This window comes from Malania oleifera, chromosome 5, assembly GCF_029873635.1.
Source record: "Malania oleifera isolate guangnan ecotype guangnan chromosome 5, ASM2987363v1, whole genome shotgun sequence".
Taxonomy (NCBI): domain Eukaryota; kingdom Viridiplantae; phylum Streptophyta; class Magnoliopsida; order Santalales; family Ximeniaceae; genus Malania; species Malania oleifera.
The window spans coordinates 103,224,013-103,246,299 of NC_080421.1; positions in this window are offsets into that span (position 1 = coordinate 103,224,013).

Sequence of the window (22,287 nt, forward strand, 5' to 3'; positions counted from 1 at the left end):
GTTCGAAATGGATTTTACAAACCTAGGATATATGGTATGATATTTTTGAATAAAACGAACGGTCGAAAGTTTGTTTGTATATGTTAAAACGTAGAAAATCATGTGGCAGATGATTTAATTGGTATGAATTATTGTATATATGGATTTGAGATTTTGAAATACTAAATTGTTTGAGAAATACTAGAAATGCTTGTGAAATTACTGGAACTGTTTATGAAATACAGGTGTTTGAACTAATGGCCAGTGGCCGGGTAATGTTTGATTGGCCAAGGGTCAGGATTATTATTTGACGGCCGAGAGTTGAGATTTAATTGATGGCTATATGCTAAATTGTATTTTGTGGCCGAGGGCCAGGTTTTTGGAGTAACAGGAAATATATGTGAATTAATGCTTTAAATGGTGATTTCTATTATCTAAATTGCATGATATGCTTTAGGAACCCTTGGGACCAGTGTAATGTGAGCATGGTACCGTTGCTAGTTAGACCACGTGCACCCACACTATCTGGATAGAAGTGTAGGGGGTCTAGCCGACTGCCTGCGTGAGGTTGATGTAAGGGCGTCGGACCTACAACTTTGCTGTGGATGCCTGCAGATGTGTTTGTAGAGGATGTTGTATTTGACTTTGTTTGGGCTGATCACTCAGGCTTAGTCCAACTTCGGGCTGCACAACCCGTTCCATGGGGAAAGTAAATGGCGTGTTTGTCACAGGGAGTGTCGTATATGCATATCTGTTAATTTATATGAATATGGTTAATTAATAAGATAATTTCGAGGGCTTGCTGAGAAAGGTGAGTGCCCTAGTAGCAGTAATGGTATTAGAGCAGAAGGAAGTTACTTGTATGGGTAGGTAATCTTCCATATCCTCGGCTAATTTTGTGTGTGAGTGTAAAATAAGAATGTTTTCATAAATATGTTTATCTGCTTAGTGAATTGGTTGTTTTTTTTTTTTTTTTTTGTACACTAAATGTATGTTGGCTACACACTGATATTAACTTAGTCTTTCCCTTATTGAGTTGTGCCTCACCCCCTACTTTACAAATTATCTTTTCAAGAAATCCTAGAGATCGGGTCTAGCGAACTAGAGAAGTCGGGCTAGAGGTGTAAATTTATGTAGGTAGTGTGTAGATAGAGGTTTTATTTTTGTTTAGTTTGTGGGATGTAATTATGTGAAAATGGATATATTGGTGTATAAAGATAGTTAGAACTCTGGTAATGTAATTTGAGGATTTTATATTTTATTTCCGCTGCGTATGTGTATTTTATATTTGATGAATAAGGTATCAGGTACACCGACGTCACTAAAGTAGCACTCCGAGCCTACGTTGCGGGTCGAGATCGTTATAGGTGGTATCAAAGCCTAGGTTTGTTAGGTTCGGAAAACTTCGAGGATTGATAATTACGAGAGTATAGGTTGAGATAAGATAAGGATAGGAGTGGGTAGGTTAAGATGGGTTTTGGTTTGGAAGATTGGAGGCAGAAATCTATTGACGGACTTTTGTGATTTTCTGAATCAGTCGCGAGTTTCACAAAACCATGGTAAATCCATCAATGGTTTCGTTTCTAAGTTGAGGGACTTGAACTCAGGAAATTTAGGTTGGAATATTAGTATGAGTGGGTATGTGTGTGAAGTTAATGTTAGGATGAAGGTTTTTACCTCAATGGTTTTGTGATAGAATTGGGATATGAATTATCAAATTAGAACTTGTATATTATATCAATTCCATTATTCCATAGTTGCATTAATTATGTTAAATATGAAATTTCTAAGTCGGGTTATATCTTATTCACATATTGTTAGATAGTGTCATTGTATTATTTGATTCAAGGTGGAACCCACTCGTTTGTGTCTCGGGAATTTGTTAAACTATATGGGTTAGGGGTTCAACTGTTAGAGACAGAGTTAGTAGTGGGCACACTAACAAGGTTAATGCTAGTATGTAGCAAGGTGATCAGGGATTATCCAGCAGAGAATTAGGGGAGAGTGCTACGTGCTAGTTTGATAGTCCTTGATATGCATAGTTTTGACATTATTCTGGGCATGGACTGGCTAGCATCCAGCTACGCGAGCATTGACTGTCGCAAGAAGGAGGTGGTATTCAGACTTCATGGGGAGTTGGAGTTTGTATTTGATGGGTTGTGTGTGCGTTTGACACTACAGATTCTTTCTGCTATCCAGGCGAAGAGGTCACTTTTGGGAGGATGTCAGGGTTACCTTGCAATGGTGAAGGAAATGCCAAAGGAGGAGCTCAAGTTGGAAGATATCCCAGTGATAAGGGAGTTCTCTGATGTTTTTCCAGAGGATTTACCGGAGTTGCCTTCCGATCGGGAGGTGGAATTTGCAATTGATCTGATTCCAGGGACAACACCAATCTCCAAAGCCCCATACAAAATGGCTCCAACTGAATTAAAGGAGTTAAATGGGCAATTACAGGAGCTTTTAGACAAGGGGTTTATCAGACCAAGTGTATCGCCTTGGGGTGCACCGGTGTTGATTGTGAAGAAGAAGGACGGGTCGATGAGGATGTGCATCAACTACCGAGAGATTAATAAGGTAACAGTGAAGAACAAGTATCCATTACCTCGAATTGACGACCTGTTTGATCAGCTTCAAGGTACGTTGATTTTTTCTAAAATCAATTTGCGATCTGAATGCCATCAGGTGAAGGTTAGATCAGATGATGTATCGAAGACTGCTTTTCAGATTCGGTACGACCATTACGAGTTTATGGTTATGTCATTCGGGTTGACGAATGCTCCAATGGTATTTATGGATCTGATGAATAGGGTATTCCACAAGTACTTAGACCAATTGGCCCTACTAACTTGAACCCTTGTTTTTGGTGTGTGCATGTGCTCGAGAGGTTAGCCTACGGAGTTCGAGGATACCGAGGCCATATATTTTTATTTTTTTAATATTTTTTTCCATTTTTTTTTGGGATAACGCACCTAATTTCCACGTGTCCGTTTTACGGTCCACGTGACTATTCCTGCACCCCTTGAAGTTGACCCCACAACTTCAAAGGGAGGGTAAATTCAAGAGTCTAGGGGCGGAAACAAACCTGAGAGGTTTTGAACACCTGACCTCATGAAAGGCACTCCCGCAGCCCTTTGATTGTATTGTAAAGGCAAAATGTAAATAAAAGCTGGTACAAATTCTAGTGCATAGACACACAAACAAAATAGTGAGGCTAAGTCAGTTGAAACGAGGGATCGCGCTTAGGCCAAAAGACCTTAAATGGTACTCCGCTGCCCTTTTCAAAAACAAATTAACTTTTACTTTTAAAAGCTTCAAATTCAAACTTCAAAAAGTGTTTCAAGAAATCTAAAAGCTGATTTTTTAGATGCTAACCAAATGCATTAACCCAGTTTTAATTTGAACTAAAAAAGAGGGTCAACCTTATCCTTAAAGGACTTGACTTTCAAATTTAAATTTAGCTTTAAAAAATTTACAAATCAAATTTAAATCTTTAAATTTTCACAATTTATGACCAACATATCATTAATGTTGCAATGTAAGACATATATTTAACGGGCGTTAAATTTTGTAATGGAATGTTTGGATGCACATAACCTAATTAAAGGTATGATACGAGTGTCCCTTTTTCTTTCAAAAATTACAAATTAGTGTCCCTTTTTCTTTCAAAAATTACAAATTATCAATGTATTAATCATACTTTCTAAAAAAGCATATTTAGTTTAGTCATTTTGAATAGTTTGAAGTAATATTTGGAAATACGACTTTCGGACCTTAGATTTGGATTTAAGGAGATTTGGACAAATTTTAATATGATTTATATTTTATCCAATTTCAATACAATTTCAAATCCAATGGCTCCCCAAACACAGGGTCAAGCACCTTACAATGTTTTTGCTAAACACTTACTCTATGTTCCGAGAGACCTTGAATTTGGATTTATATTTGATTTGGACTCAATGTAATATAAAATTATATTAAAATTTGTCCAAGTCCGCACACATCCAAATTCAAGATCTGAAGTCTTTGCTCCCAAACGCACTGTTAGAATTAGTTTTTTTTTTTTTTTTTCAAATGACTTTTTTTTATGAAATACGAAGGACTCGTTTGGGACTTGGAGAATTTGAGGAAAAAAAAAAGAAGGAAAAATATAAAGAAATTCAATTTTCATGTTAAACCTAGACTCAGCTAAGCCTAAATTTAATACTAAATTTACTGCTTGACAAAAATCGCATGTGAACATATTCACATGCAATCAACCATTGAACTTTGAATTATTTTCCTTCTAGGAATTTGATTTCTACAATGGCATATATTCGTACAGCATCAATCTTTAAGGTTGACATCTTGTGCCAATGTTATGGATGCTTCCTGCATGAACTGCCATTATTGACAATTTGTAACATATCTTGTGCCAATGTTATGGATGCTTCCTGCATGAACTGCCATTATTGACAATTTGTAACATACTCCAGAAGCTCTATGAATTTCAATTATTTTCAAAAATGCTTTCACATGTTGACAGTTTATGTGATTTACATTTCCCAGTTTCACCTAAATTTGAATTAGATAAATTATAACATTAAAAAAAAAAAAAGAACATATTCTAGAAAATATGTAATTTTTATCTTCTATTTTAAATTTTGGAAAGATTAAAAAATTAATAAAAGATTGCTTTTGAACTTTTAAATACAAATAGTGAAAAAGGGAAAATAGTATGATTTTTTTTTTTTTTTGTAATTTTTAGAAAATTTTAAATTTTTTATAAAATTTAAAATCCGTATTGTTTTTTTTTATCTTTTATTGAAGATTTTTTTTTTTTTTTGAATTTTTGTCTTTAGGATTGTCATCCCATTTAAGGAACAAATATATAACAAAAAATATCATATAAATGAAACAAACAATTACTTCAATAGCAATAAAGTTTATTGTTGTCAAAAATTGAATGACTTTTGTGAATCGTCCTTCGACCACAACCACCTGAAAAGAACCAAACGTGAATGACTTGAAAGACTCGAGGTGTATTCCGAGGGAACACTCTGATAGATGCTTAAGTTAGGGACTGTGAGAGACTGAGAGACTTCAAATTGTAACTATAATAGAAAAGAGAGTAAAATATGATGCTTACCTTCTCTTGGAGTACTCTTTTATAGTGGTGAGGTTGATTATCTTTCAATTTAGCATTGATGGGCACATTATTTGATGTTGGATGGTTCTAAGTAGCTCTAACCCTACGATTGACCCTCTTTGTAGCGCACACACAATATCACAATCTAAGGAGAGAATTGAATTAACCAAGCATGAACATCATAAACATATTCTAGTGATCACAAGTTGTTAAAATTTTAAAAACGTATATGATTTGGTTTAAAAACCCTTAGTTGATCATTTTCATTCAAGTAATCAAGTTTACTTTAAAATATGTTATATTAGAAATCTTAGATCACAAGTCCTAGCGTACAAATAACTTAGGTTTCCATTTACTCTCTCCACAAAAGGTTGGTTTTTTATTTTTAGGTTTTCAGTATGGAAAATAGGTAGCTGCTAGCCATGGCCACGCCGCCTCCAGTAGTTGTTACCGGGGGGTTGAGGGGAGGTGCCGACGGTGGGTCACGGGTTGCGGGAAGTGGTTTGGGGGATGATATGGTTGGAAACAGGGAAGGTTTTGCTGGTGGAAAATCGTTTGCGGAAGCATTGAAGAGGTCAATTCCATCTTCGAAATTAAAAATTCCTTTGAGGAAGCCAAAACTGATTAATGGGGAATTAGGTTTTGTTTTCTCGGATGTGAAGATGGAAAGGGTTGTGGAGGATTTGAAGTTTGCGTTGGTACTTAAATTTCTTTCTGCAAGGTCATCTATCGATGTCCTTCGGAGGCATATTATCCAATTTCGGGGTCTTTCTGAAGTTCCAATGATAAGTTTTATAGACAACTATCATGTTTTGTTGCATTTGGTAAATGAAAAAGACTACATTCATGCATGGGCACAAGAAGGAAGATGGGTGGTAGGGTGCCAATTTTAGCTATTTAACTGGTTCGTGAATTTTGATATCAACAAGGAGCCATCAATCGCACCATAGTGGATTTTCTTACCAGGTTTGCCTTTGCATTTATATAAATTGGACTGTTTATAGAATTTTGCCACTAGATTTGGTAGATTTTTGGGTACGAATAATGCCACATTATATAGAACACGAGCCACTGGTGCAATATTATGAGTTGAAGTGGATTTGTAGAAGGATCCTATGGAGGGTTTTCCGTTGGTGGTAGGACAAAAGCAGAGTTGGCAAAGGGTAATATATGAGAAGAGGGGATTCTATTGAATAAATGTTGTAAACAAGGTCACATTGATGTGGTATGCCAGGTTGGAGTAAAGCCTAAGGATGAAAGGAAGGTAGGTATGAGGAAGGAGGAAGATGGGATGGTTTGGAAAGAAGTGGGTAGAAAAAAAATGTGATAGTAGAAGAGGAAGGTCCTATTTTGCGGATTCAGGATCAGAGGGTGAAGGAGAAAATGAATGAAGATGTAAGGGATCATTTGAATGTGAATGAGAAAAATAAAGAAGTTGTGAATGAGGTTAGCAATGCGGGTACACATAATGTGGATGAAGTGAACTTGGTAAAGAAGAATAGTGGAGAGAAAGTTGAATGTTTTCAAGATCATAACTCAGGGTCTTAGGGGTGCAGGTAGAACTGGGTGGTTGTTGTAGGATTGCCCAAGAAATCAGAGTTTTTGATGAAAGGGGGGGGGGGAGAAGTTGAAAATGATAAGGATGGGGAGGAGTTTTTGGTAGAGGAGGTGGATGAGAGAGAGGGGGAAGAGGAGGGTGTGGTGTGTAGGGATAATTATGATGTGCCATCTGAGGGAGATATGGAGGTTTGCATTGATACTTAAAAAGAATATTGCTCTAATCCAGGTAATGTGTTAGTGGGTGTATCGGAAGGAAGTAATAAAGAAGATATGCAAATGAGAAAGTCTAAGAGGGCTAAGCTAGTGCCTCAAAAATTGAACTTATGATTGACAAAGTTATGTTTTGGAATATAAGAGGGTTGGGCATGCCGAAGAGAAGATTGAAACAAATTGTGAAAGATAAAAAAAATTTCAATTTTGGTTGTTTCTGAACCTTTCCAAGATGTGGAGAAGATACGAAGGTAGGCAGTGTATTTGCAATTTACTAATTTTTGTTCTAATGTAGAGGAAGGTGGGAAGATTTGGCTATTCTGGAAAGACAATGTTCAGGTTGATTGGGTAGGTGCTTCAAATCAATGTTTCACAATTTTGTTAACAGAGGATAGAGACTCTCTACTTTTTACCTTTATATATGCTAAATTTTATCATATTGAGAGAAGAGAATTATGGGAATAACTTCAAGGTATTTCGAGCTTTGATGTGGCTTGGGTTGTTATAAGAGATTTTAATGTAATTCAGTCAGAAGAGGAAATGGTGGGAGGTTGACCTCACTTGGGTTTGTCTATGACTGAATTCAATGGTTGTATTAATAGATGTGGTTTATTGGATCTCAGATTTGAACGAAATCAATTTTCCTGGTGTAATGGCCATCAAGGATTGACGAGAAATTGGGTGAAACTTGATAGGGTGCTGATTAATAATGCTTTTTCTGTAAAATACGGTGAAGCTAAGACATCATTGTTGAAAAAAATATTTCAAATCATTCTCCTATCATATTACAGTTGGGAGCAAGTATGGAGAGGTATGGGCCAGTGCCTTTTAGATTTCAGAACATGTGGACGTCGCATGGGGATTTTTCGAAAATGTTTGAAACATCTTAGAGAGAACATATTGTGGCGAATTCAGGGTTTTGTAAATTGGCGGATAAATTGAAAAGGCTAAAACAAAGGCTTAGGGTGTGGAATAAATAGACTTTCAATCATGTTGGTGGTATCATACAAGAGTTGAAGGGGGAATCCGTTGTCGCCATATGTTTTTGTCATCATGGAAGAAGTTCTTTGTAAATTAATTCAAAAATAGATGATTGAGAAACATATTTTATCGTTTGAGCATCCGAGTGGTGCACCTATTATATCGCATTAAATGCACGCGATGATGTTGTTATATTTGCTAATGCTGGTAAAAAGTCTGTTAGACAGTTAATGGAAGTGATCAAGGAATATGAAAGTTGGACTGAACAAAGGATAAATAAAGATAAATTAGCTATTTTTTTCTTAAAGAAGTTTGGTGCTCAGAGGAGGGGAGAAATTCTTCAAGAGACTAATTTTACTGAAGGTAAATTTCCTTTTACGTATTTGGGAGTGCCGATCGTAAATTGAAGGGTTGTCATTTTGACCCTTTAATTCAAAAAATCAGTAAGAAAATTGAGGGTCAGAAAAGTAGACTGTTGTCTCAAGGACGTCGTCTAGTTTTGTTGAGACATGTGCTTTTGAGCATGTCACTACATCTATTAGCTATTCTAAATGTCTCGAAACTGGTGATAAAAAAGCTACAATGCATGTTTGCCTTTTTATTTTTTCTAGGGATTTAAGGATGGGAAAGAAAAAAAGAAATGGAGAGCTTGGAAGAAATTGTGTGTTCCTATGAAGGAGGGGGGCATAGGAGTAAGAGACATTTTGGGAGTGCAACGGTCGTTGTTATGATGTTTAGGTTGCAGTTTATTAACGATCCAAATGCGTATGGCTAGATTTTTTAAAGTCTAAATATGGTAATGAGGACAACATTGCTCTTTGTAGGCACATGGATCAGAATTCTTCTTTTGGGGAAAATTCTACAGTGTATGTGCCTGCAGTTTATTAAGTAATCTAAGTGACTGGAGGTTCGAGAAGGTACTGTAAAATTGGGCGTATGATAAATTTCTTCTGGATTCAGTCCCTTGTATTTCAAATGTCCAGATGGCACATTCATCTATCAGATCAACAAGATTTGGTTATTAATAATAGGTGGGGTGTGGGATGTGGACATTTGTAAAAGAATTTTTGGGGCTTTTAATCCAGCGGAAGCAGGATGAAGAGTTGGAAATCTTAGAAACCTTCGAACCATCCTATTATAACATGCTCCAACAAGAATGGTTGCGTTAAATATAACGAGTTGGCATGGATTCTACGGTTAGATCTCATGACTGAACTTTGTGATTGAGCAAAAGTGGTTTGGAATAAATGATTACAGAAATTGTTATCACTATACTGTGGAAATGTTGCTTTTTAGTTCTTAACATTAATGAAAAGGTGAGAAGGGTGGAGTATCAACTTGCTTCGTCATAGTGATTGTTGTGAGATTAGACATTACGAAGATGTGGAGCATGTTTTAAAAAAAAATAATGATATCTGCTTTCTGATGTATAGAAAGAAGGTTTCCGGTGGAGTGTAATGTAACCTTTCCTTATGGCTCAAATCTGGAAACGTGAAAAATCCAAATGGTTTAATATGGCTTCACCGATACTCTCAATTGAGGAACATTGATGGGTTTGATTCTTATTTACTATTTTGGAGTTCTGAAAGGATATTAATGGCTAGTAAGGGAAATTGGAGAGTGTACAGATGTGTGGTGTCATTACGATTGGCGTGGGGTTTTGAGTAAGGGACATGACAGTTATGACTCATTTAAAAAAGTATGCTGCTCTCAATATTGTAGATCTGGAAGTGCGATTGGTGAAATACAGAAGAACAAAGTTTGTGCGAGGTGTGAGATGGCTAAAAAATCGAGACAGGGAGGTTGAAACGTAAATTTGGATGGATATCTTGGGGAACCGAGGCTAGCAGGTGGTGGTGGCATCCTAGAGACACTGTACACGGTTCTTTTTCATTATTTTTGATTTTTGTGTCAAAACTATTTTGGTTCGTTATTCTAATACTGAATTGAATTGAGAGCAATGATGGAATGAATAAAGCTTTGCTAAACAATCTGGGTCATACACACAGTGTTGCCATTGAATGTGATTCAAATATTGATAATAAAAAATTGGATAAGATCTAGTAAATGCTCTTTATTATATGTATTTGTCGGATTTTTGGAAGCACCTTATTGGTTTATAGTAGACTTTTCTATAAATCATTTCTATAAGAAGGGAATAAAGTGGTATATGTTTTAGCTGACATTGTCAGGGGAGGAATAAATTGTTACAAATAGTAGTTCAAAACTTCCAAAGTTGCAAAGGTTTGTAACATATAAGTGGACCGATGGTTACGACTTATATTGGTAGTTTAGTTCAATTTTCTTTTTGGTATTGGTATAAGGTTTGTTTTTCTTCCTTTTGTTTGGTTTGATGTGTGGGGTGTTTATTGGTTTTTAAGTAAACCACCAATGTCCTTTTTGTTTCTCTAGGTATTCCTTCTTCCGCTCCTAAGTGAACGGTATAATATACACTTGGGACGTAGGCCGCTATGTGGGTGGCTTCCGGTTCTTTGAAAAAAAACAAAAAATCCCGACGTAATCAAATCAAATATCCTTAAGTATGGTACTAAGCAAAGCATGTTCCATGTTGAAAATTTGGATGATGCAAGAGAATGATCAATGCTTATTCAATCAAGATTCGATGTAGGGTTTCAATATCCAAGACAATACAAGAAACTTTTTGAGGGGTGTTTTATATGGTCCCAATAAGGAATTGAAAAGAGCTTACCAAAGGTTCGAAAATGAAAAAAAAAACTGAAGGCACCTTAGAACTCGATCACATACACGAACAAGCTTGTTGATCCTTATTAATCTTGTCAGACAAGAATTAATCTTTGAGGAAGGAAAAATTTGAGCCATGAGCTATGAAAGAGCAGTGAGATGTGGAATATGATAGATGACTATTGATGTTTCCGGGTCTCCCACCACCCAATCTCTTAGGAGACGAAACGTAAGCCTCACACTACTCACTCCCATGAGATAGGAACACAAAGCTAATACAAGGCTCAAGTAAAGGCTTCTTTTAATTGATTTTTCAAGACTTCTCTTTTTTTCATACCACATGTGATCAGCATAGTTATAACCTACATGAGTATGCTATGACTTATATGACTTACACAAACACCCACTCTCTTGAGAGATTAAAGAAAATATCAAAAATGAATAAGACATTTAAAAGATAGAATATGAGGTTACTTAAGGAAATAATTTGTCATAGAAATAATGCCTAGGAACACTAGAATAATTCTTAGTAGGAATTTAAGAACTTTAAAATGAAATAAATACTTCTTGACAAAGACAAGCCTCTTTGACTTGCAAGTTGTCATCCTCTTTCAAAGCTAGCTTTCAAGAAAAACTTCAATTGTGAGCCTCCTCATGAAGTGGCTAAATTCAAGAGGGGGGGGGGGGGGGGTGAGTTTGGTCTATTATTTCACGGTTCTTCAAGTGGTTTTCAATTCCAAGGTGCAAAGTTTAAGTCCTTTACTTCATTCTTCAAACTCATCCAATATAAAAGTCCATTAAGTGATTATTTGGGTTTGAACTTCAAAATACCTACAAATAAAGTTCACATTTAATAGTAAACTTCGGTGGTCGTCCACGTGACACAATATTCGCGAAAGATACTCGAAGTGCATGTTGATCCCCATAATTATTGCGCATGGGTGGGTTATGGAAAATTTAAGGGCATTTATGTGAGGGTTTCAGTTGCAGTTTTATAACTGTTTCCCCTCATGAATGAGCATATTGACTTTAGCATGTCAATTACGCAGAGGTATTAATGGTGGTTTCATAATCATTTTCCCTCATGAATGAGTTTATTAATTTTAGATATATCATAGTTTAAAATTTATTTAAGTTATTTATTTCATTCTTCAAACTCATCCAATATAAAAGTCCATTAATTGATTATTTAGGTTTGAACTTCAAAATACCTACAAATAAAGTTCACATTTAATAGTGAACTTCGGTGGTCGTCCACGTGACACAATATTCGCGAAAAATACTTGAAGTGCATGTTGATCCCCATAATTATTGCACATGGGTGGGTTATGGAAAATTTAAGGGCATTTATGTGAGGGTTTCAGTTGCGATTTTTATAAATGTTTCCCTCTGAATGACGCCATATTGACTAGTTGTCAATTACGTAGAGGTATTAATGGTGGTTTCATAATCATTTTCCCATCATGATGAGTCTATTAATTTTAGATATATCATAGTTTTTTAAAGTTATTTATGTTATCATTCGAAGCAATGAAATAATTTTTCTCATCTTATGTAAAAAATAGGGACAACTTACCCACTAAATGAAAAATAGAATAAAAAAGCTCAAAATCTATCCATAATAACTTTCGATACTTTTCCATTCATAGAAAATTTAATTTGGGTTTCTATTATATATTATAAATTATCTCAAATCTAAAAAAAAAAAAAAACTTTAAAATTTAACTCACCAATATAAAATGCCAAAAAATTCTCTACATACAAGGAGAGATAAAAATATAAGTTACCTATTCAAGTTTAAATAATTTCAAGTCTTCTTTAACTACAATGACATAAAAAGTTTGCATGATTATAATCGATTTGATTGCTAAGCGTGTTTGGCATTATTAGATTTTGGGATGTACGGGTGAGCCTTGGTCGGTTTGGTTAAAAAATATCATTGATCAAATCGATCAAAATTCCATTATTTGACTGAATTCAAAAACTAACCGAACCAAATTTGGTTAAATCAGTTTAACAATTTATATTTTAATATATATAAAATATTAAATTTTTTTAATAGATTATAATATATAATAATAAATAAAATAAATTTTAGATATATTAAAAATAAATATTTTAAAATATAATATATATAATTATTAATTATTAATTTAGACTATTCTGTTAATTCGGTTAACCAAATTAACCGAACTTAAAAATCGAACCGAAAATTAAAAATCAAAATTTAGGAAAATAAAAATCGAATCAAACTAAAGAAATTTTTAACCAAATAGATCGGATTTACTCCATTAATTTGATTTTAACCTAATTATGCTTACCTATGCTCTCAAATCTAAGAGTGGGATTCTAAATTTTTAAACATAATCTAAAAAGGTTGGATTCAAATTAAGATGCCCATTCAATAAGGGATATTGGTACCCCGAGGGTGTGATTCAGGTGGTAGTGTGGGCTGCGAGAGTGCCTCCCATGAGGTCAGGTGTTCAAACCCTCATGGGCTCATTTTCGCCTTTGAACTCCATGAATTATCCTCATTGGAGTTGTGGGGCAACTTCAGGGGCGCAGGTTAGTAAAGTGACTCGTAAAACGGACACGTGGCTAAGCGGTGTGTAATCCAAAAAAAAAAAATAAGGGATACTGGCAGGGTACATTTAATTAAATAAATTAATTTATCAATCCGGGTGGCTAGAACTAGAAGGCAATTGTGTTTTGAATTTTCCCATGGTATTCATATAAAGGCATGTCCGCCCAAATGTTTGCTGGAGTGGACCCCACCACCATCAAATCATCATCATTCAACGGACTTGGTATCCGAGGAGAACGTCCATGATATTTTAGCTACATTTGAAAAATAATTAATAATATATATTATATTAAGTTTAGGATAGGAAATTATAATTTCTTAAAAAAACAAACCCAAACCACAAATAATAAAATAGAGGAAAAATACTTTTTATAATATTATGTTTGAGGTGGGGGCCCACAAGGTTTTTAAAATGTAAATTAAAATTATGAAAAAAAAAACTTAATATTTATACAACATTATAGTTTAAAAACTTAATAAATATATACCTTTTTATTCTTTTTATTTCATTAAAAAAATCCCGATGTATGACTTCTTCCGATGAAATTATTGACAAGTTTTATTATAATTTTTGAATTATGATTTACGACCTAAAATCTTATAAATATTATTTTTTGTTTATTTAATTTTATTATAGGCAGTATTCCTAAGTCCATAGGTCCATAGTTTTATATATTAAACTTATTTTTATAAGCTACATTATTATTTTACGTAAATGATGTTACAGCTTCACAATAATTTTAGAACATGATAAATGTAGTATTTATAATATTGTGTGTGTGAATATATATATATATATATATATATATATATATATATAATTTTTAATTAAGTTTTTTTAGGTTCTAATCTAAGCCTACTTAAAATAAAGTTCCTCCAAAGCAATCCTCTCTCTCTCTCTCTCTCTCTCTCTCTCTCTCTCTCTCTCTCCTAAGTGGAGTATCTTCCTAATGAAAAAACTAATACATAATTTATGCTCATAGTTGACTCACACTTATATCACTCAATCAATTCTAATAATTATGATCAAAAGAATTTATCTTCTTCGCTTTTTGTAGTATATTCCTCTACTTAATTATTTTGAACTACACTTTTGTCGTTTAGAAATGAATGTTGGACTCAAGAATTTCTACACCACCCACAAACTATATTAATGAACTATTCGTTACTTTTAGATGTATGTGCATTCTTTTCAAATTTGGTAAAAGATATACGAAGTGAAATCGGAACAAATAGGATAGTTTGAGCAAGTTGTTGAAACAGTATGCACATAATTACAAATTGAACTATTTTTTGAAAATTTTAATTCATTGAATGTTCTAATAATCTATTTATCCATATTTGTTTGATCATAAGTTTTTTTCGAGACTTTTGTTACAAAATGAAAATTTTTATATAAATTTATCTTTATTTTTGTTTTTGACATTTCATAGAACTTATTGTTGATTCTTTTTAATATTTATTATGTTAAATGAAAGAGAACTTTTACAAGTAGCATTTATGCTTTGCTTAAAAATTAGGATTGATTTTTTAAAAATAAGGGAGATCCTATCAAAATTTTTAATATAGTATTGGCAAGCAATCAATAATCTGTGTTGCATAATGTTTTATAAAATATTAATTTATAAATTTTTTAAAAAATAATACTTGAAATTTATACAAAACTAATACAATTGCAATGAAACCATATGATAAAACTCTTTCATCCCTAATCAATAATTAATTTTACAATTTTGAAGTTAAAATTCTTACAAAGGATAAATTAAAATTGACTTAGGAAACATTTCATAGCTAAATGATTTTGTTAAAGTTGAATTTCAGAATGTCAACAAGTAATTTTTTTTTAGTGAAGGTAATAGTGTGACTGATTTTCTTACTAAAGAAGGAGAAATAGGAAATCATGTAATTTACGAAAAATAACACATTCTACCACGTTATTTGAAAGGTATTCTTCGGATGGATATGTGGGGTCTCACTTTCGTTCGTCGTTAGTTCAACCATCGAGTTTTATTTGGTGAATTTTGATCTGTTTATGGTTGTTTTTGTGTCTCTATCTTCTTTGTTAGTTTTGTTTAGTTTTGTTGTCCTGATTTGGTTGGTGGCTGGTGTTGTTTCTAGGAGGGTTTTATTTTATTTTTCAATAATCTCTCTTTTACTTATCTTGTAACCACGACATTTGTCCGCTAAAAGTGAGGGTTTAATAATAAATAAATGGAGGTGCCGCCCCTTTTTAGTAAAAAAATAAAAAAAAAAGTTAGGATTTCATAAATCATACATGGCACAGTTGCAAATTAAGTTTGTAAATTCACCAAAATTATGAGCAATAATGGTAGCTTATTCAATTTTTCCACAATTATTTTTATTAATTAAACAAAGTTAATTCAATTATTTGTAAATATTAAATTAATTAAAGTATTAATCTATGAAGCAATTTCAAACTAGATCATTATTTATGGACGGTTTTCAAAAGGAAAATTAGTATGAATAAATTTAAAACTCCCATTAAGTAATAGAATAAAATACAATGAGGATAGTAGATATCAACTTATACAAATAACTACAATAATTATTAGGAGTTTTAGAAATTTTAATTTAATGATCATTTAAACAAAAAAATTAGTTATAAATTTATATCATAATTTTAAAATATCAATAATTTTAATTACGAGTCAGTTTTAAATATCTATCAACTTATTATAAATAAAGGAGATCTTGCTGCTGATGTATAGAAGAAGGTTTCGGTGGAGGTAAGTGTACCTTTCCTTAGGCATCAAAACTGGAAAGAAAAAGTCCAAATGTGGTTTAATATGGCTTCCCGATACTCTCAATTAGGAACATTGATGGGTTTGATTCCTTATTTACTAGTTTGGAGGTTCTGGAGAAGGAGATATGTGGCTAGAATGAAGGGAAAAATTGGAGAGTAGTACGGATGTGTGGCTGTCTATTAAGAATTGGATGGGGGTTTTGAGTAAGGGCATGACAGTTATGACTCATTTAAAGGATGCTGATGTTCGGATATTATAGAATCTGGAAGTGCAGATTGTGAATAAGAAGAACAAAGTTATGCGAGGTGTGAGATGGCTAAAATCGAGACAGGGAGGTTGAAACTAAATTTGGATGGGAGTAGCTTGGGGAACCGAGGACTAGCAGGTGGTGGTGGCATCCTTAGAGACTGTACAGGTTCTTTTATTTTTGATTTTTCAAAATATTTTGGTTCTTATTCTAATAATGAAGTTGAATTGAGAGCAATGATAGAAGGAATAAAGCATTGCAAACAATTGGGTTATACCAGTGTTGACATTGAATGTGATTCGAATATTGTAGTAAATCAGTAAATGCTCATTATGGTATTTGTGGGAGTTTTGGGAGCAACTTACTGGTTTAGTAGACTTTTTTATAATTCATTTCTATAAAGAAGGGAATAAAGTGGTAGATGTTTTAGCTCAACAAGGTGTCATGGGGAGGAATAAATTGTTTACAAATAGTAGTCAACTTCCTAGAGTTATCAAAGGTTTGTATAGATTGGACAAGATGGGTACGACTTATATGAGGTATGTTTAGTTCATTTTTTTTTTGTATTGGTATAGGTTTGTTTTCTTCTTTTGTTTGATTTGATGTGTGGGGTCTTTTTTTGGTTATTAAGTAAACCCCAAGTGTCCTTTTGTTTCTATAGTATTCTTCCGCCATAAGTGAAGGTATTAATAAACTTGGGACGAGGCCGCTATGTGAGTGGCTTCTGGTTCTTTGAAAAAAAAAAAAAAATCCTAATGTACAAATCAAATATCCTTAAGTATGGTACTAGTAAGCATGTTCATGTTGAAAATTTAGGATGATTCAAAGAGAATGATCAAGGCTTTCAATCAAGGATTCGAGTAGGGTTTCAAGACTTACAAGAAACTTTTGAGGGTTGTTTTATATGGTCACAAATAAGGAATTGAAAAGAGCTTACCAAGAGGTTCGAAATGAAAAAAAAATAATAAAAAAATGAAGGCACATTAGTACCCGATCACACCACGAACAAGCTTGTTGATCCTTAGAATCTTGAGACAAGAATGAAGCTTGAGGAAGGTTGTGGCCATGAGCTATGAAAGAGAAGTGGGATGTGGAATGTTGATGATGACTTTGATGTTTTCGTGGTCTCTCACCACCCAATCTCTAAGGAGACGAAACGTAGCCTCACACTACTCACTCACAATGAGAGGAACAAGCTTCACAAGCTCAAGTAAAGGCTTCTTTTAATTGATTTTTCAAAGACTCTTTTTTACAATACAAGTGATAGCATATTTATAACCTTACATGAGTATGCATATGACTTACACACGACTTCTTGAGAGATTAAAGAAAATACAAAAATAGAATAAGACATTTAAAAGATAGATAATGAGGTTCTTAGGAAATAATTTGTCATAGGAAATAAATGCCTAGGAACTAGAATAATTATGATAGTGGAATTTAAGAACTTAAAATGAAATAAATACTTCTTGAAAGACCAAGCCTCTTTGACTTGCAAGTTGTCATCCTCTTTCAAAGTTAGCTTTCAAGAAAAACTTCAATTGTGAGCCTCCTCATGAAGTGGCTAAATTCAAGAGGGGGGGGGGGGGGGGGGGTGAGAGAGAGAGAGAAAGTTTAAGTCCTTTATTTCATTCTTCAAACTCATCCAATATAAAAGTCCATTAAGTGATTATTTGGGTTTGAATTTCAAAATACCTAAAAATAAAGTTCACATTTAATAGTGAACTTCGGTGGTCGTCCACGTCACACATTATTTGTGAAAGATACTCGAAGAGCATGTTGATCCCCATAATTATTGCGCATGGGTGGGTTATGGAAAATTTAAGGGCATTTATGTGAGGGTTTCAGTTGCGGTTTTATAACTGTTTCCCCTCATGAATGAGCATATTGACTTTAGCATGTCAATTACGCAGAGATATTAATGGTGGTTTCATAATCGTTTTCCCTCATGAATGAGTCTATTAATTTTAGATATATCATAGTTTAAAATTTATTTATGTTATCATTCGAAGCAATGAACTCATTTTTCTCATCTTATGTAAAAAATAGGTACAACTTTACCCACTAAAATGAAAAATAGAATAAAAAGCTCAAAATCTATCCATTAATAACTTTCTGATACTTTTCCATTCATATAAAATTTTAATTTGGTTTCTATTATATATTTATATAACATTATTCTCAAATCTATAAAAAAAAAATTTAAAATTTAACTCACCAATATAAAATGCAAAAAATTTCTCTTACATACAAGGAGAGATAAAAATATAATTTACCTATTCAAGTTTAAATTAATTTCAATTCTTTCTTTAACTACAATGACATAAAAAGTTTGTATGATTATAATAGATTGATTATGCTAAGGGCGTGTTTGGCATTATAGATTTTGGGATGTACGGGTGAGCATTCGGTCGGTTTGGTTAAAAAATATCATTGATCAAATCGATCGAAATTCCATATTTGACTGAATTCAAAACTAATCGAACCAAATTTTGGTTAAATCAGTTAACTAATTTAATATTTTAATATATATAAAATATAAATTTTTTAATATATATAATATATAATAAATAAATAAATTTTAGTATATATTAAAATATAAAATATTTTAAAATATAATATATATAATTATTAATTATTAATTTAGACTATTCTGTTAATTCGGTTAACCAAATTAACCGAACTTAAAAATCGAACCGAAAATTAAAAATGAAAATTCAGGAAAATTAAAATCGAATTGAACCGAATAAATTTTTAACCAAATAGAATCGATCGGATTTACTCCATTAATTTGATTTTAACCTAATTATGCTTACCTATGCTCTCAAATCTAAGAGTGGGATTCTAAATTTTTAAACATAATCTAAAAAGGTTGGATTCCAAATTAAGAGATGTCCATTCAATAAGGGATACTGGTACCCCCAGGGTGTGATTCAGGTGGTAGTGTGGGCTGCGGGAGTGCCTCCCATGAGGTCAGGTGTTCAAACCATTCTGAGCTCATTTGCGCCCCTGAACTCCTGAATTTATCCTCCCTTTGGAGTTATGGGGTCAACTTCAAGGGGCGCAGGATTAGTAACGTGGATCGTAAAATGGACACGTGGATACTCGGTGCATAATCCAAAAAAAATAAAATAAGGGATACTGGCGGGTATATTTAATTAAATTAAATTTAATTAATCAGTCCGGGTGGCTAGAACTAGAAGCCCTTGGGTTTTGATTCTTCCCATGGTATTCATATAAAGGCATGTCTGCCAAACACGTTCGCTGGAGTGGACCCCACCACCATCATCATCCTCATCATTCAACGAACTTGGTATCCGAGGAGCACGTCCATGATATTTTAGCTACATTTTAAAAATAAATTAATAATATATTATTATATTAAGTTTAGGATAGGAATTATAATTTCTTAAAACACAAAACACAAATAATAAAATAGAGAAAAATATACTTTTATAATATTATGTTGATGTAGGGGCCCACAAGGTTTTAAAAATGTAAATTAAAATTATGAAAAAAAAAACTTAATATTTATACAACATTATAGTTTAAAAACTTAATAAATATATACCTTTTTATTCTTTTTATTTCATTAAAAAAATCCCGATGTATGACTTCTTCCGATTAAATTATTGATAAGTTTTATTATAATTTTTGAATTATGATTTACGACCTAAAATCTTATAAATATTATTTTTTGTTTATTTAATTTTATTATAGGCAGTATTCCTAAGTCCATAGGTCCATAGTTTTATATATTAAACTTATTTTTATAAGCTACATTATTATTTTACGTAAATGATGTTACCGGCTTCACAATAATTTTAGAACATGATAAATGTAGTATTTATAATATTGTGTGTGTGAATATATATATATATATATAATTTTTAATTAAGTTTTTTTAGGTTCTAATTTAAGCCTACTTAAAATAAAGTTCCTCCAAAGCAATCCTCTCTCTCTCTCTCTCTCTCTCTCTCTCTCTCTCTCTCTCTCTCATTCTTCTAAGTGGAGTATCTTCCTAATGAAAAAAACTAATACATGATTTATGCTCATAGTTGACTCACACTTATATCACTCAACCAATTCTAATAATTATGATCAAAAGAATTTATCTTCTTCGCTTTCTGTAGTATATTCCTCTACTTTATTATTTTGAACTACACTTTTGTCGTTTATAAATGAATGTTGGACTCAAGAATTTCTACACCACCTACAAATTATATTAATGAACTATTCGTTACTTTTAGATGTATGTGCATTCTTTTCAAATTTGGTAAAAGATATACGAAGTGAAATTGGAACAAATAGGATAGTTTGAGCAAGTTGTTAAAACAGTATGCACATAATTACAAATTGAACTATTTTTTGAAAATTTTAATTCATTCAATGTTCTAATAATCTATTTATCCATATTTGTTTGATCATAAGTTTTTTATCGAAACTTTCGTTACAAAATGAAAATTTTTATATAAATTTATCTTTATTTTTGTTTTTGACATTTCATAGATCTTATTGTTGATTCTTTTTAATATTTATTATGTTAAATGAAAGAGAACTTTTACAAGTAGCATTTATGCTTTGCTTAAAAATTAGGATTGATTTTTAAAAAATAAGGGAGATCCGATCAAAATTTTTGATATAGTACTGGCAAGCACTCAATAATCTGTGTTGCATAATGTTATGTAAAAAATTAATTTATAAATTTTTTAAAAAATAATACTTGAAATTTATACAAAACTAATACAATTGCAATGAAACCATATGATAAAAGTCTTTCATCCCTAATCAATAATTAATTTTACAATTTTGAAGTTAAAATTCTTACAAAGGATAAATTACAATTGACTTAGGAAACATTTCATAGCTAAATGATTTTGTTAAAGTTGAATTTCAGAATGTCAACAAGTAATTTTTTCTTAATGAAGGTAATAGTGTAACTGATTTTCTTACTAAAGAAGGATAAATATAAAATCATGTAATTTACAAAAAATAACACATTCTACCACGTTATTTGAAAGGTATTCTTCAGATGGATATGTGGGGTCTCACTTTCGTTCATCGTTAGTTCAACCATCGAGTTTTATTTGGTGAATTTTGATCTGTTTATGGTTGTTTTTGTGTCTCTATCTTTTTTGTTAGTTTTGTTTAATTTTGTTGTCCTGATTTGGTTGGTGGCTGATGTTGTTTCTAGGAGGGTTTTATTTTATTTTTCAATAATCTCTCTTTTGCTTATCTTGTAATCACGAAATTCGTCTGCCAAAAGTGAGGGTTTAATAATAAATAAATGGAGGTGCCGCCCCTTTTTTAGTAAAAAAAAAAAAAAGTTGGGATTTCATAAATCATACATGGCACAATTGCAAATTAAGTATGTAAATTCATCAAAATTATGAGCAATAATGGTAGCTTATTCAATTTTTCCACAATTATTTTTATTAATTAAACAAAGTTATTTCAATTATTTGTAACTATTAAATTAATTAAAGTATTAATCTACGAAGCAATTTCAAACTAAATCATTATTTATGGACGGTTTTCAAAAGGAAAATTAGTATGAATAAATTTAAAACTCCCATTAAGTAATAGAATAAAATACAATGAGGATAGTAGATATCAACTTATACAAATAACTACAATAATTATTAGGAGTTTTAGAAATTTTAATTTAATGATCATTTAAACAAAAAAATTAGTTATAAATTTATATTATAATTTTAAAATATCAATAATTTTAATTACGAGTCAGTTTTAAAATATCTATCAACTTATTATATTATAATTTATTGGGTAATTTTAAATTTTAAAATTAAAATCTGTGCATTTAGTACTAATATATATTAATTTTTGGACTCCTATTAAAATATAGGAAAAAAGACTAAAACTTACATAGCATGCATAGATTATTTAAGGTTTTTTCACTCATTAAAATCAATCTATATTAGCAGTTCATATATCAATTTTAATTAATTACAATTAGATATAGATAAACAAAATTACAAATTATAACGTGGTTTCATAATATACATTATATTATATGAAATAATTTTAAAATGAAAATTATGAACAAAATTTTGCTTTCATGTTACAAAAAAAATCTAATAAGGATCGTAACATAAACTTAAGCAATTACAAA